Here is a 14,853-nt window from a genome sequence, read left to right as displayed (position 1 = left end):
CTCAGCGGTCATTAATAACTGAACACCCTCCACTCCCCAGAGAGGAGCCAATCGCTTCAGACTGCCAAGATGTAGCACTCGCAGCTGCTCTAGTCTGGTTGGCTGAAGCAACCTGTCTGTTCTATGACACTGCTGCTTAGGGTACAAATAAATGAAACAGACTTGCATATTTTCCTAGGAATCATTTTCTTTCTTTCTTTTTTTTTTTTTTTTTCCTTCAGGGAATGTTGAGATTTCTTTCTCTCTCTCTCTTTTTTTTTTTTTTTTTTTTTAACAAGTTTTCCCATTTTTGTGTTATCAGTCATTCAGAGAAGCTGTGTTTTCACTCTGAAGATAGTCAGGGCATTCTACTAATAAGGATTTCCCAAATATTAAAAACACCTGCTAAAGACACAAGCATCTGACTCCCTCTTTGTCCCTGAAACTGTTTTGAGTGTGTTTGGTTCTCTATAGTTCTTACTCAATTTAGATTGTATGCTTGCTGTCCAATAGCATGTTCTTTTTTAAAAATTTTCTTTCTTCTTTTCTTTTTTTGAAGCAATGACATTTCATATCTGGAATGACCAGATTTTTAAAATGAAGCATATATTTGCTTCTCTATAATTCACAACATTGGCATGGAAAGGGTTGATTTTTGAAGATATGTTTTCAGTTATATCCACTCACTTCTCCTAATGTGATGTAATAAATCAGCCATGAATTGGTGCATGTGCTATTTGTGTGTGTGTGTGTGTGTGTGTGTGTGTGTGTGTGTTAAGGACACAAGATTGACTACTGAGTATATTTCTCTATAATATATTAAATCTTCAAAAATGATTTTTCCATATTTGTAGTCCTATTATCTTTAAATGGATATTTATCAGGAATATATCCTATATAAAACACATATATACAAGCATGTGTTTTGGATGTATCAGGAATTTGGAAAATAGAATAGCATAGCAGTGTGTATGTCTCAAAGAATACCTATGGAAAAAAATGGACAGACGTTCTTAAAACACATTTTACAGTATTTATTAGTATACTAGAGAAATGTTGAGAAGAATGGAATATGAGAATTAATTTATCAACAGGTCAAAAGCAACCTAGATTCATGACTCCAGTCCTCGTTTTGAGAGACTACCCTCTAGTGGAGTTAAAAGAAAAGACACTGTTAGATTTTCTTGGCAGGGCAGGTATGTGTGTGGTGGGGTGGAGCTTCACATCTAATTGTTCTTAAGGTGTTCCTTGAAATGACATAGACCAAAAGTTTGAAGTTATTATAATCATAATGCTAAAAATTTTTTTAAATGCTAGCCTTGTTTTTAATCACTAATATTTTCACTTTATAAAAAGCTACCGAATACTATTTTTTTCTATAAAAATTTCATTTTGGTTCCTAACCTTTTGAATACAAGTTAAAAATGGTTTCTTGCCTAATTTATTAACCCTTCTTATACAATGTTATTTTAAGGTTTTCTTCTTTATCAGACACTCTAGTATTTACTCATAAAGGGTATAGTCAGTTCTTAAATGTTAGGGTTTATTGCTGAGGGTTAAGGATGTTGTGTTGCAATGTGTTTACGTATAATTTAACATAATACTGATAATAATCATCTTTGTTACCCCAAATTTTACTCTGTTAAGCTGTAATTTTTGTATATTCCAAATCATTTCAGGCTTTGAAAGGTTTATTTCCAAATATGAAAAATTTGTATTAAAAATTTGACAACTTTTTGAAAAATGAACTTTTATATCATGATTCTTTATGCATTTCATTTTGGTTTATTGGCATTGACTGTATAATTGCGAATTCAGAAATTAAACCAGTTTTAAAGCACTCCCATAATGAAGGTAAGTTGTAATGGTCAAATAGATCATGTTTAAACTACTTTCTTGGTTTTTAAATGAACCAGCAATCCCTTTTTAAAATATTTTCAATAGAAGTTTAAATTAGAAGTCAAAGAAAAATCTTTTAAGTTTTCATTTAGTTAGGACTGAGTCCTATTGTTATAGGCTACCTTTTATTGTTTCATAGGAAGTTGTTTTAACTAAATGATACTGTGTTTTGGAGGGCAGGAGATGAGATTGTCTTTTTAACATAGGCATATGATAAATTCAAAAGATCTCATGCTTATTTTGGTGAATTTAGTACTACAGCACATTAGAAATAGGATTACATTGTGGGGAAGAAAATGACTCTTGCTTCGAATGGAAAGATGAGTTTTATGTTCTTCAGCTGTAGTTTCCATCTTGGTTTAAAAATATTAGCAGCTTAGTGGAATCAGTGAGTGTTTGAGGTGCTTTTTCACTTATCAAGGTCAGTCATCCATGGAAATACAAAAGTACTCCAAAAAGATAGGCAAAACAGTTATTTAGGTGTCATATCTATAATGAAGTGCCATATGAAGTAATTTGCTTTGATGGGGTAAGTAACAATTTCAGGACTTTTGAGTTAATGCAATTGTGAATGGTCATCAAATGAGAACTTGGAATCTCCGAACTCTAATGTTCTTCTAGAAGGTCAAGAGATTTGTTTAAGTGTACATAAGTGACAGAAAAGAGCCAGGAATAAAACCCCTCAGGTCTTCTAACATTTCTTTACCAAATTACCCTATCATCCAGTAGATAACTGATAGATCTCTGCTTTTTAATTTTTTCCCACCTTTCCTTTTTCTTTCTTTTTCAAGTTTATTTTTATAGTCCACTAAAATATCAGAGAAATTTCACCTTTCAGTTTTATTTTATTTTACTACATGGGTGTACATTTTAGTAAATGTCTACAGAGATTCCCAAATGAATAGTCAGTCTTAATGAAATGATTTTAAAGCATAATGAATAATTGATTCTTAAATTATGTTGAAAGAATTCTTCTGCCTTTGTTATCAAATAAGAAAAGATTAGGATACAATACATATTCATAGATTTATGGTCAAAGTTATTAATTTGTGACAGGTTTATTGCTGTTTCATCCTGTTTTCTTAGTTTGGGAAATGGGTAGATTGCAGACAGTTTGGCTAAGTTTGAATCCTTAACCTTGCCAACTTGCTAGCTCTGTGAATCTGAGCATCATTTTAAGTGTCATGTCTGTTAGGTATCTTTTGTGCATCTCAGTTTAAGTAGCACCTTGCATTTCAGTTTCCTCGTAGGATTGTTATGAGGATTAAAGGAGTTAATACACATACAGAGCTTAGAAAATGCATGAAACAGTAAGAATGAATGAATATTGGATATAGTTTTTGTCAGTGGAAGGAACCTTGGCTGTCAGCCTCCCAAGTAGCTGACTCTACAAATATGTGACACCATGCCCAACTACCTGCTGTACTTTTTAAAAAAAATTATGCAGAAAACAATATTCATTTGTAAAATAAATGAATGCTTTATTGATGTTTGTGCCAACCAATTCAACGTAATCAACAACAAGGGATTCCAAAAGTGAAACACTTTTTTAAAAAGCAATGAATTTTAGGCAAGGGACAGTGGATGCTTCTATATAGTTATGATTATTCAGTGTTGTTGACAATTTTTATTATCATTTTGATTATTGTCAGAAGCATTAGCCACTCCTCCTCCACTTTTATTCCAGTTTGCCTTTTGTTTGGAATGTCTTTTGTATTTTCTATCCTGGGTTCTGGCTTTTATATGTCTACCTCTTCTGACCCTCTAAAACAAGACATGATCTTCATTTGACCCACAGTAGCATTCTTTATTTCTCTTATAACCCATCATTTTTTTTTCATCTCATGATTTTTTCTGTAATTTTACCTCTTCCTTAGCTTGTAAGATTCTTCTCCAGGGAGATGTATGTCTTATGTCTTTAAGCTCCATACAAACATTGGGTAAACAACATTTGTTGAACACTAGTATATGTCTGTGTGTGTTTTAAAAGTTATTTAATCTTCACAACATCTTTCATCAGATATGTATTTTTATCCCCATTTGCCAGTGTAGAAACATTGGATGAAAGAAGTTAGGTTACTTGCTTAGTGTCCCAAAATTATTAAATAATGGGGATAAAATATGAACCCAGTTCTGTCTATTTACAGGGCCAAGGTTCCTTCCACTATACAAGACACTCAATAATCATTTGTGAAATAAACGAATGCTTGATTGATGTTTGTGCCAACCAATTCGATGTAGTCAGCAACAAGGGATGCCAAAAATAAAATACTGTTTTTAAAAAGGAATGGATTTTATGCACGAGACAGTGGATGCTTTTATATAGTTATGATTGTTCAGTGTTGACGACAGAATTTTTATTGCTGTCATGATTTGAGATATAGAGCTTGGAAGAAATGCAGTACCTAGTCGGAAAGATGAGTTGCTCAGAAAGCTAAGTAAATATGAATGATCCACTGATGATGAGGGGTCATGTTGTATTCCCAAGGGCTTCAGTGACTGTCCTTTTGGATAGCAGATTAGCTCTCAGTTAAAACGGAAACATGATTTAAGTGAATAACATTGATTGTTAGAATTTCAAACTAGGTCATGTTCACATTTTCATTTTCAAAGGAGTTTTGGGAAATAGAATTGGGAAAAAAAATGAGGGTTTTTTTTTTTTTTTTTTTTTTTTTTTTTTGTACCAGGGATTGAACTCAAGGGCACTTAACCACTGATCCACAGCCCCAGCCCTTTTTTGTATTCAAGGATAGGGTCTCCCTGAGTTGCTCAGGGCCTCACTAAATTGCTGAGGCTGGCTTTCAACTTGCAATCCTCCTGCCTCAGCCTCCAAAGCCGCTGGGATTATAGGTATGCACCACCGCACCTAGCCATAAATCTTATTTTTAATGAAGGATATGACTCCATTTGAAGAACACATGTAATCTTATCACTCAAGGAAGTTCATAAGCGAGGAAAAGAAAGAGAAATCCAGGGAACAGATCTGTTTCTCTGTATTTTCCTCAGATTCCTTTCTTCCTCCTATTCTTTGTTTTTCTCTTTATGTCTTTTTTACTCATCTTATCTTCTTTCTGTGCCTGGCTTCATTATTTTCATTCAGAGAATTTGATAGTTTTCTCTAGATATTTTGGAAACAATAGTGGCAATATATATGAGGCTGTTGATAAGATTATTGTGAAGTGCAGGACAGAATATTTATGTTTTCTGTATAATTTAAAAAATATATAGCAGGTAGTTTGGTGTGGTATCACATGTCTATAGAGTCAGCTGCTTGGGAGGCTGAGGTGTGGGAATCAGTTGAACCAAGGAGTTCAGGGCTAACCTGGACCATATAGTATAACCCTGTGTCTTAAGGGGGTAAAAATACAGCAGGTTGATGAATAGCTGAATATCCAGATAGATAATTGCATAAGTTGCTCAGAAATAACTGAGGAGAAATATATGGGAAACCCTAAATGTACTAAACTATTGGCACTTGTTTTCTTTAATGGGATAAATAATACCTGTTATTAGAACATATATGAATTATTTTGTGGTACCCTTTTGTTTTATAATTAGAGTTATTTAGTAAAATCTAAACTTCTTAACAGCATTAAGTTCTATTCACATTGTAATATTTAAAATAGTAGTAACAGGAAAAACAACAATAATAGTGGACAACTTGTTTTTGACTACTCACCTTGTGCCAAAAATTTTTTTCATGAATCATGCCACTCATTGCTCCATATTAGAATGTTGGGTAACTATGAACCTGATTATTTGACTGAGTGTGCAGTCACATAAGTTGCTCACTGGTAGAATCTATAATCAAACCAGAGTCATTCTGACTCTAAGACTGACAGAGATAATCATTTTGCCACACTAACTCTGAGATGTTCCCCGTATTGCTGTCCAGTCTTTCTACTTCTCACTCCCAATACATCTTATTTCTCAGTGACCTCAAATGTCTCATTTCCTGAACATATGTTGCACTTTTCATTCTCAGATGTTTCTTTTGCAACCATACTTTTTCTATAAAGCTTCTGTTTAAAAATTCCATCCTTTTAGAAATACCTCATCTTAGTTAAAATGTTTTCCTTATTTTCTCACATGTTAATTTACTTTTTTTTGCATGTGTAAATTCTGTTTTAAAATGTATTTCAGTTTATGGGTTATCTATGTCTGGGTTGTAAACAGCTTGATTGCAGAAAATATGTTCTATGTGCTTTATATTTCCAACAATACACTTCACATATAAAATGGTTGAGTGACTAAGTAAGGCAGTAATTGGCTATTACCTTTGTGTGTTCATTTTGTTTCAAGAATTTGAGTAAAGATCAGAAGGTCATTTACTTAAAAGAAAGCCTAAATCAAGAGAGTACCCTTAAGGAGACAGATTTTGTCAGATTGATGACTTCAGTTACACATGAGGTTATTCATAACAGAGCTGTTCATTATGAGAGAATAGAGTGTATCTCTTGACCTGACCTTTTCTTTGCTGGTCACTTCCTCTTTTTCATCTGCTTTGATTAGTACTTATTAAATACCAATTGGACTCACATAATTTTACTAAGAATCATCTAAGATATTGGCAAAAATTAAGCTCCAAGAACCAAAATGGCATGTAATTTTATACAAATTCTAGGCAAAAAATAAGAAACAAATGGCCTGAGATAACACTTTGCTCCTGGTGCAATATTCTTATGTACAGTTGGTTGGTACTTTCCTTGCTTTGACACAGTTTCATTTGTAAAGGTGGAATAATGAAAATTGTTTGCTTGTACCCCAGTAAGAGACCAAAGTAGTGATTTCTGAGAAAGAATACAAACTATTTTGTCAGAAAAAACATTAAGCATCTATTTATATTGCACTATCTAGAAATTAAAAGATCATTTGAATTTTCATGAATATTTTATGTCCCTTTTACTTGACTTCTACTGGGTGGGAGAAGAAAAGTTATCATTCTCATCTGATTCTCTTTTTTCATTGATGGAGGGTACAGAAAGCCCAGAGCTAAACTTCTCTGTCTAATCTTTTAGTAATCATTCATAGTTATTCCTTTTAGTGTAGGGAAGTTGTTTTCAAGAATGAAAGTCACTGACTATAGCTAGTAGGATTGCAAAATAGACAGGAGATTCCTGTACCTACTGCCTACATGTGCACCATTGTAGAATTTTAAGCCTTAAATCTTAAAATTATCTTCAACTCTATCTTATAGCCTAATATATTCTACCAGGACTACAAGGATCCTCCCAATTCTTTTCACTTTTTCCATTGCTCAGTTATGAGATTTGACATACTTTCTGACACTTCCCAGTGTGTTCTTCCATTTCTTTTCTTAACTGAAAACTAATCTTTCAGGACCTTTTATTTTTCTGTCTTTTTGTTTGGAGACCACTGATTTTTCTGAACTCTTGGGGCTGGGTGTTTTGTATGAATGCATGTGTATGTTCATGGGCATCATATTCTTGTAATTCCTGTGGTTTCCCAATACCAATTGCAAATTCATAAATTATTTTATTCTGCCATGTGATAAAGATCGCTATTTACCTTTCTACTTTTCTACTACCTACCTGCCCCTCACCATATTTGAGACGTGATATCTGGTGAATAGTATTCTTTTTCACCTCAACTATTACTAAAATCTTGGGAGATTTCAATTTTTAAGATTAAACCAGTCAACAATTACTAATATTCTTAAATGAAAATGCAATTTCACTATATTTCAGAGACTCATTTCCAGGGACATTCCCTTGGTCTTATTGATAACTGGAATTATGCTACCTCTGAAGTCTTGAACTTCAGTATTTGGCTTTTGATCATAACCCCCTGTTTATTTTGCTAATTTAGAACTCTGCCCCCCCACATTTGCTTTTTTGACATCACAAATAGCTTAACTCTATTGAGACGAGTTCTTTCCTGGTCATCCTCATTTGTCTCCCTTTTCTAACACATCATCTAATCATCTAAGCTACTTACCTAGATTCTTTGCCCTTGACTTCCGACATCCCTGTTCAATGAAATCTGGAAAGCAATGTGATCTTTGTTTTTAACTCTAGTCTTTATAAGACGGAGTGTTTCTGGAAGGAATCATACAGTGGTGCTCCCTGGTACCTACTGTAAAGGCAGTGTCATGTTTCAGTTGGTTCTTCAGCAGTGCCCTTCCAACCTTATGTTTGTCCAAAGTTATCCTTTATCTCATTGACTTCAAGGAAGATTTCAAATTCTAGCACTCTCTTTAACTTTCCTTTTCAGTTGCTGATGATTCTTAGGAAAATATCTTTGCTTTTATCATTTTTGGATTTATGCCTTTAAATATCAACTTCCTTAATTTTACAAATTCCAAACGTATTCATATGTCTTCATCCAAAGTCATCAAATTATGAGACTTTTATTTTTCACTCTCAGTCTCTATGTTATTCATTCTATTTCTTCAAATTTATCCAGTTTCGTGTTCTCAGGAAGTTGTTTCCAGCAGTCTTACTTCCAGTCCACGGTACAATTGACATATTCCCACAAAATCCGTAGATGCATTTAATTTTTACCCATACTAAAATGATAACAATCCTGTCTTCATTCCTTAACCCTATTCTATCTTTCCATCTCTATCCTCTTCAGGAAAGTTGTTCACAAAGCTGTTAACATTTGCTACAACCACATCATCACTTTCTACTTACACTTTAAGCTCATTTTTATCTGGTTTCTAATCTAATCTCTGCTGCTGAAATTCTACCTTGGGATCTTATCTGTGCCTTCCTTGTTTGATTCTAGCCCACCCAAACCTCCTAGTCATTCTATATTTGCTTGCACATTGTGTCTGCTATCACTGTGGGTTTATGCCTCTTAAGAATTTAGGTTCTTTTGCATACTGCTCTTTACATGCTCTCTTTTTTTTTCTTTATAGTATCATTACTTAGTTATTCAAAGAAGTTCAAGGTCTTTGACCTTCCTCCTGCTTCATATCCTGCATTCAGCCAGTTAGTGAATATTGCAGATTTTACTTCTGTATTTTTTGAATCATGCTCCTTGTCTACTAGGCCTTCATCATCTCTTAGTTGTCATAATTGCTCATAACTCCCCTGCTTCCAGTCTCATCCTTTCTAATCCATTTTTTTTCTACAATATGCAGTCAGGCACACACTTGTCTTTAGCAAGGCTGCCTCCCACTATTCACTCTTTAATCTTCAGTTCATTTGTTCCTTCTGGGAGATCTGATCCTTGTCAAATGAGACTGGGTTTATAGAGTAATTGATCTGAGTATACTGTTGAATAAATGGATGAATGGATTTTACGTAAAAGTTTGATTGAGAAGAAAGTGATACTGCAAAGTATTTAAGCACAGCAGAATTAAGTCATTAATAAAATCATTATTTTCTTTTTAAAATTGTTTTTATTGATACATAATAATTATACAGAATAGTGGGTTTCATTGTGGTACATAAATCTTTTAATCTGATTGTGATGTATAGACCAGTAAAAATGAGAGCAAGGTTATACTTCGATATTTATGTGAGGCAATTAACCATAGTACATGACCAACTGGATCAGGGAGACCTTCTCTTGATTAAATAAAGAATTGATGTTGTGAATTCGAGTTATGAGGCTAAATCCATCACAATTTCCAGGAGGGAGAAAAGCGCACAACTATCACTGATGGTGATGCAGTATTTCCTTTGATAGCCAATTTAGTATTGCTGTCCTTTTTGTTGTATTTATTATTGTTGTTATTCAGGGAAATACAAGTGATTTTCCTTCAGCTATCCACAGAACACAATGGAATGGATCATAATTTGAAATATGTATTGCCATGCAAATGCAAAAATTATGTATGCTAAAATAATATAATTCCTAGAATAATAATAAATAGCACCTGTTGAATCAAATTATGTAAGACACTGATGCTTGGTGAGCACTGCATCTGTTTGGTTTCATTTTACAAGACGTTGAAGCAACCAGGGCATTCTCCTTTTCACAGAGGAGGAAACTGAGGTTGTTTAACTTTTATAGTCACTGAACTAGTTTGTAACTAGGGCTGGAATACGTATCAGTCACCAAGGACAATATTCTCAAAACTGATTTCTTTCCAAATATTATGTGCAATGCCTATTGTTCTCTCCCTTGTATGTTTTGTAGCAAACTTTTGTTTCCTGTTTGCTTGTCACCAGGATTGACACAACACATTCCTGGTAGAGTGTTAACATAATTTTGTTGTGTCTGCTTTTCTCACCTCAAAATATTTGACTATATCCTCCTGATTAGATGACTGACATAGTATGGGGGTATCTATAAACTTTTATCCTCAAGAGTTAACTCAGATAATTTTTCATTTTTTTCACATTTTTTAAAATACTTTTTTAGTTGTAGGTGGACACAGAACCTTTATTTTATTTATTTATGTGGTGCTGAGGATTGAACCCAGTGCCTCACATGTGCTAGGTGAGCAATCTACCTCTGAACCACAATCCCAGCCCCTTCATATTGATTTTTATTCCACAATTTTGACTGCCTTTGAGAGTCAGCATTTAAATTGAAGGACACATGTATTATTCAATTAGAGAAACCAGCTCTTTTCCTAAGTATTGCTTTGTCCTGAAACTAAGCAAATGGGTAAATAGATCCACATACAGAAAGCTTCAACATTGCTATCCATAAAACTGTTTTACTATTTTATTTTTTATATGCTTGATACTATAAAAAGGCAAAACTTGCACTATGTCTTAACAACAGAATTTCAAAGCTTTCTTGAGGACAATTGCTATGCAGAAACCAGAAAATCAGAAGAAGCAGTCTTTAGGCATAGACAGAAAAAGAATGAGACAAGTTTAACTTTTTAAGGTAAGAGACATTTCAAATACAGTCAAACAAAAGAACAACATATGTCTTTTTTGTGAAATCACTTGTTTTTCTTTCCATTCTATAGACATGATGCAGAAAGGGAGCAAATTAACCCTTATCATTAAGAGCACTTCTCACATCCTTTTATAAAAGGTACATTTTATTAGAAATACAATGACTATTCAGTGCTTTGGCCAGCTCAGACTTTGAGGGTGCTCTATGGCTGTATGATGGTGGCTGAGAGCCGAGGGTAAACCCCATGCTGGGGAGAAGCCTGGCACTGGAGGGGCCGCGCTGAAGGCTTTCACATAGTTCCCATTACTAAGGAAACCACTCGTTTTGTCTGAACATGCTCTGAATAGATGTCTCATTTGAAGTCTAGTGCTCAAACCATGAGGATTGCATTATGGAGCCGAGAAAGAAACGAGGGGAACACAAAATGCTTGAAAATGCCACCAAGCATTCACAAAGCGTCGTACTGTAATAACATTCTATGAGACAGAAGGTGCATTTATTTTTGCCGCGTTCCAAGTTATTTCAGTGTTATAAAAGCAAATTCCTTTGCCTGCCCACGTAATCAAAATAAGCAAAGCAGATGTTCTTCTGACCTATTCTTAATTCCTGCTCTTGTTAGGGTCTCACTGAGAAGTGTGACACACAGCACAGGAAGGACAAAATATGGATTCCCATATTAATCTAGATTTGTTCTGTTTTCTTTGTAACTACATGGTGTAGTGCTATCTCTGTGCCAATAAACAAACACATGTTCAGAGTCAGACTTCAGTTTGCAGCCTCTAAATTGTCACTGTTAAATTCAGAATGGCTACTGCAAACTGGTGCTGGGTATGCTTTAATGAGCATCCAATTCAGATACTGAGTGAGAAAACCCTGCTTCTAGGAGGCTTTCTTCCACTCTCTAGCTCCTGCCAACCCACAGCAAAAAAAGTAACTTCTACCAAAAAGTAAGGCTTTCTTTCTTTCACCCTTACCCTAGTACATAGAATTTATGTCACTTTGATTATACTATATTCTTTATCATCCCCTTCCCATTTTTTGATGTGTCTAATTGACATTTTCTTAAAATGCATAAAGTACTATACAGACCCCCAATCAGTTTGCTACAGCCATGCAATATAGAAAGTCAGAGGAGGAAGGTATTACTACTTCTTTTTCAAGCATTTTTTCACCCACCAGATGTGTCAGTACTTCAATTTATCCACACATGCAGAAATTATCAAATATTTATAGATATTTGCCATTTTACTGTTTTGCTAACAGTCATGGCAGTTAGGTGACGTCTCTGCATGAGAGTTCATGATTGAATGAGATCTTTGAACTTGTAGCCCAGAGCTTTAGTACTGCATTGTGGACCTATGTGCAGAGGCTCCTCTAGATTCTCTTTGGAACGCCAGTGTTACAAAAAGTTGCTTAAAGTGTCTAAGTTCTAGAAATGAGCATAATAAGCAAGTATAGTTTTTTTTTGGTCCTTAATGATCAATTGAATAAAATTTATAATGTAAAAAGCCAATAGTTTTTGTCAGAAAGGCTTATTTTTTTAACCTTTTCTTTTTCCCTTTAGTGCTTTTATATATATTGGCAGTCTTGCATTTTTAGTGAAAATATATTTCAAGTATATAGTTGATTTTCTGCCTCACTAAATTATAAAAATACCCAATTCAGAAGAATTGAGTAAGGATAAATTAAGTTCTTTTCTAGTATTAATTGGGGAATCCCAACATCACTAAAAGCCCTTAGATTTGAAACCATGAACAAAAGAAAGTTTATTCATGTGAATGACACAAATATATATCTTATCAATAATATCCTCACTAATTTTGATTATAGATCTTCAATTCATTTTGAAGTGAACAGCCTGAAACTGCCAGCTGCTTCTGATCTCATGTGCTTACAGAATATTTACAGAGTTTATGTTTAGCAGTTTAAACATCATGGTTGCTGGTAAGAAAATTCTTCTAATACTAGTGACTTCTTATGAAATTTCTATTTTCAAAATGAATATGCTTTAGGTCCATATAGGTTATTAAGATTTGGCAGATACCAGGCTGTCTGGATTTTTTGTATTCTTGGCATTCAACACAATGCCTGGCATATGGTAGGCATTTGGGAAGAGGAAACTGATCTGAATTGTTTGATATGAGGAAAATATAGCAAGCTCAGCATTTATAAATGACCCTTAGTCTGCTTAATTCAGTGTTAAATCATAGAAACAGCAAACGCTTAATTTTTTTAACACTTAGCCAATAAAGTCTAATTTCTCTTTGTCCTTTCAATCACCTCTAACTTTTTTTGAAGTATTCTTGTGCATGTGTACGTCCGTATGTGTGTGTGTGAGTGATTGCCTTGAAAGGATTGAGTCAAATCTGTCAGACAGCTTTTCTTTTGTTTCAAGTCTATAATGGTTGTATTTGTATTTCATTCTCTTAATGGGAGAGCTCTCAAAATGTCTCCAGGTACCATGAAACATCAGATATTCATTGTAATTTTGTTTCTGCCTGCAGCAATAAGATCTGCAGTCTGTTATAACAATCATACATTTCAATTAACTCAAAGAGTCATCTTGTTTGGAGAAGTAAGTTTTGAAGACTTAAATTTGTTAGTAGCCAAAATAATTATAATTTGAACAAGAATGGGTAATTTGGTTATTACCCAAATTATTACTACACGTCTGTAATTTGCAAAGTTAGAAACTCACTTAGTATTTTTTGAAAATTTATAGTCTTTAATATGCATATGCATACATACAAATGTTTTGAATTATCGTTTCATATGTGATTGGAACATTGCTTTAGGACTCAAATTAAAATTTTCCTTCCCAGAGCAGATAAAACAGTAAAAATGATTAAAATATTATCAATTTAAATATAAGCAAATGGCATTGCACTTTGAAAGAGTGGGTTTAGAAAAAAGTGGCATATTTAACTAAATGAAGCATGTATTGATTTTCATTCCTTTTATATTTTCTAAATAAGCATTGTATCTAAAAATGTTTATTAGTAGCATAGGTTTATTGTAGAAAATTTGGAAAAGTCTAAGAGAATAAAGAATCAGAGAAGAACACACCTACCCATCAAGCATGATATACACTTCAATATACTTCACTTTGGTACATTTTTTTGTCTTTACATAAAAGGAAATATTCCCTATTTTAAAAATTATAATATAAAAGAATCTTTATTACTGTTAGTGCATATACTAATACTAGATAATTGGTTAGATCAACTATATTTGTATATTGGAGAAGACATTTGTTTTCCTAAATTTTTTTCAGCGTCCTACACTAATACTAAATACTAGACGATGTGATGTTAAAAATCACAGGATAGGATTATTCTAAATGACTTTTTGTGTACAAAAAGAGTTGATCATTTTAAGAATCTTGATATATACCATATACGAAATTCATATAGCAGCATGCGTCTTTTTTTTCTCCCATGCTTTTGCCATTATTCATTCATGTAATATATTTGAACACTTGTCTAAATGCTGTTCTGTGTGCTGGAAGCATAAAGGCAAAAACAAAAAAGTCACTGATTTCCGAAATTTTATTTGTTGAGGTGGTGTATGAGGTAGGTGATAAACAGCAGTTACAAACTTACAAGTAAATTATGATATCAGACATTAGTATGTATTATTTAAACAAGGTAATAGTATGGTGAATAATGACGAGGTATGATTTACATACAGTATTAAGGATTTCACCTTAGAAAGTGAAGTTTGGGTTGAGACATGAATGTTGAAAAGACAGTCTGTCAAACCATGAACCAAGGGCAGAGGGTTCCATTTAGAATAACATTGTGTGTAAAAGTGCTCAGGCAAGAATGAGCTTGACATATCCTCCCTACAGAAAAAGGCTAGTGTGCAGAAGAATAGTGAACAAACAGGAAGTGCTTGGGTACTGGGCCTGAGTGATGACCAGGAATGAGATCTCATATACTCTTGAAAACCATGGAAAACCAGTAGATTTTATTTGTAATAAGAAGCCAGTGATGGTTTGAAATGAAGTATAGATATTATTGCATTTATTTGCATTGTGCTGGTCAGTGGTACTGTCTGTGTGGTGGAGCTACTTAAGTAGAAGGTGGTGCTGCTAAGAGAAATGAGAGATTCTGAGTGGTGAGTAAATCGCCCTTGCCCTTCTAT

General features: G+C 33.8%; 1 protein-coding gene across 1 annotated transcript in view; it reads left to right on the top strand.

Annotated features, from left to right (window-relative positions):
- Nucleotides 1-14,853, top strand: part of Immp2l (inner mitochondrial membrane peptidase subunit 2) — an 892,224-nt gene that overhangs the window by 470,818 nt on the left and 406,553 nt on the right. The window lies entirely within an intron of this gene.

The sequence above is a fragment of the Sciurus carolinensis genome, chromosome 8 (genome assembly GCF_902686445.1).
Source record: "Sciurus carolinensis chromosome 8, mSciCar1.2, whole genome shotgun sequence".
Classification (NCBI taxonomy): Eukaryota; Metazoa; Chordata; class Mammalia; order Rodentia; family Sciuridae; genus Sciurus; species Sciurus carolinensis.
The sequence above is the reverse complement of the archived record's forward strand: the minus strand, read 5'-3'. Positions and strand labels throughout refer to the sequence as shown.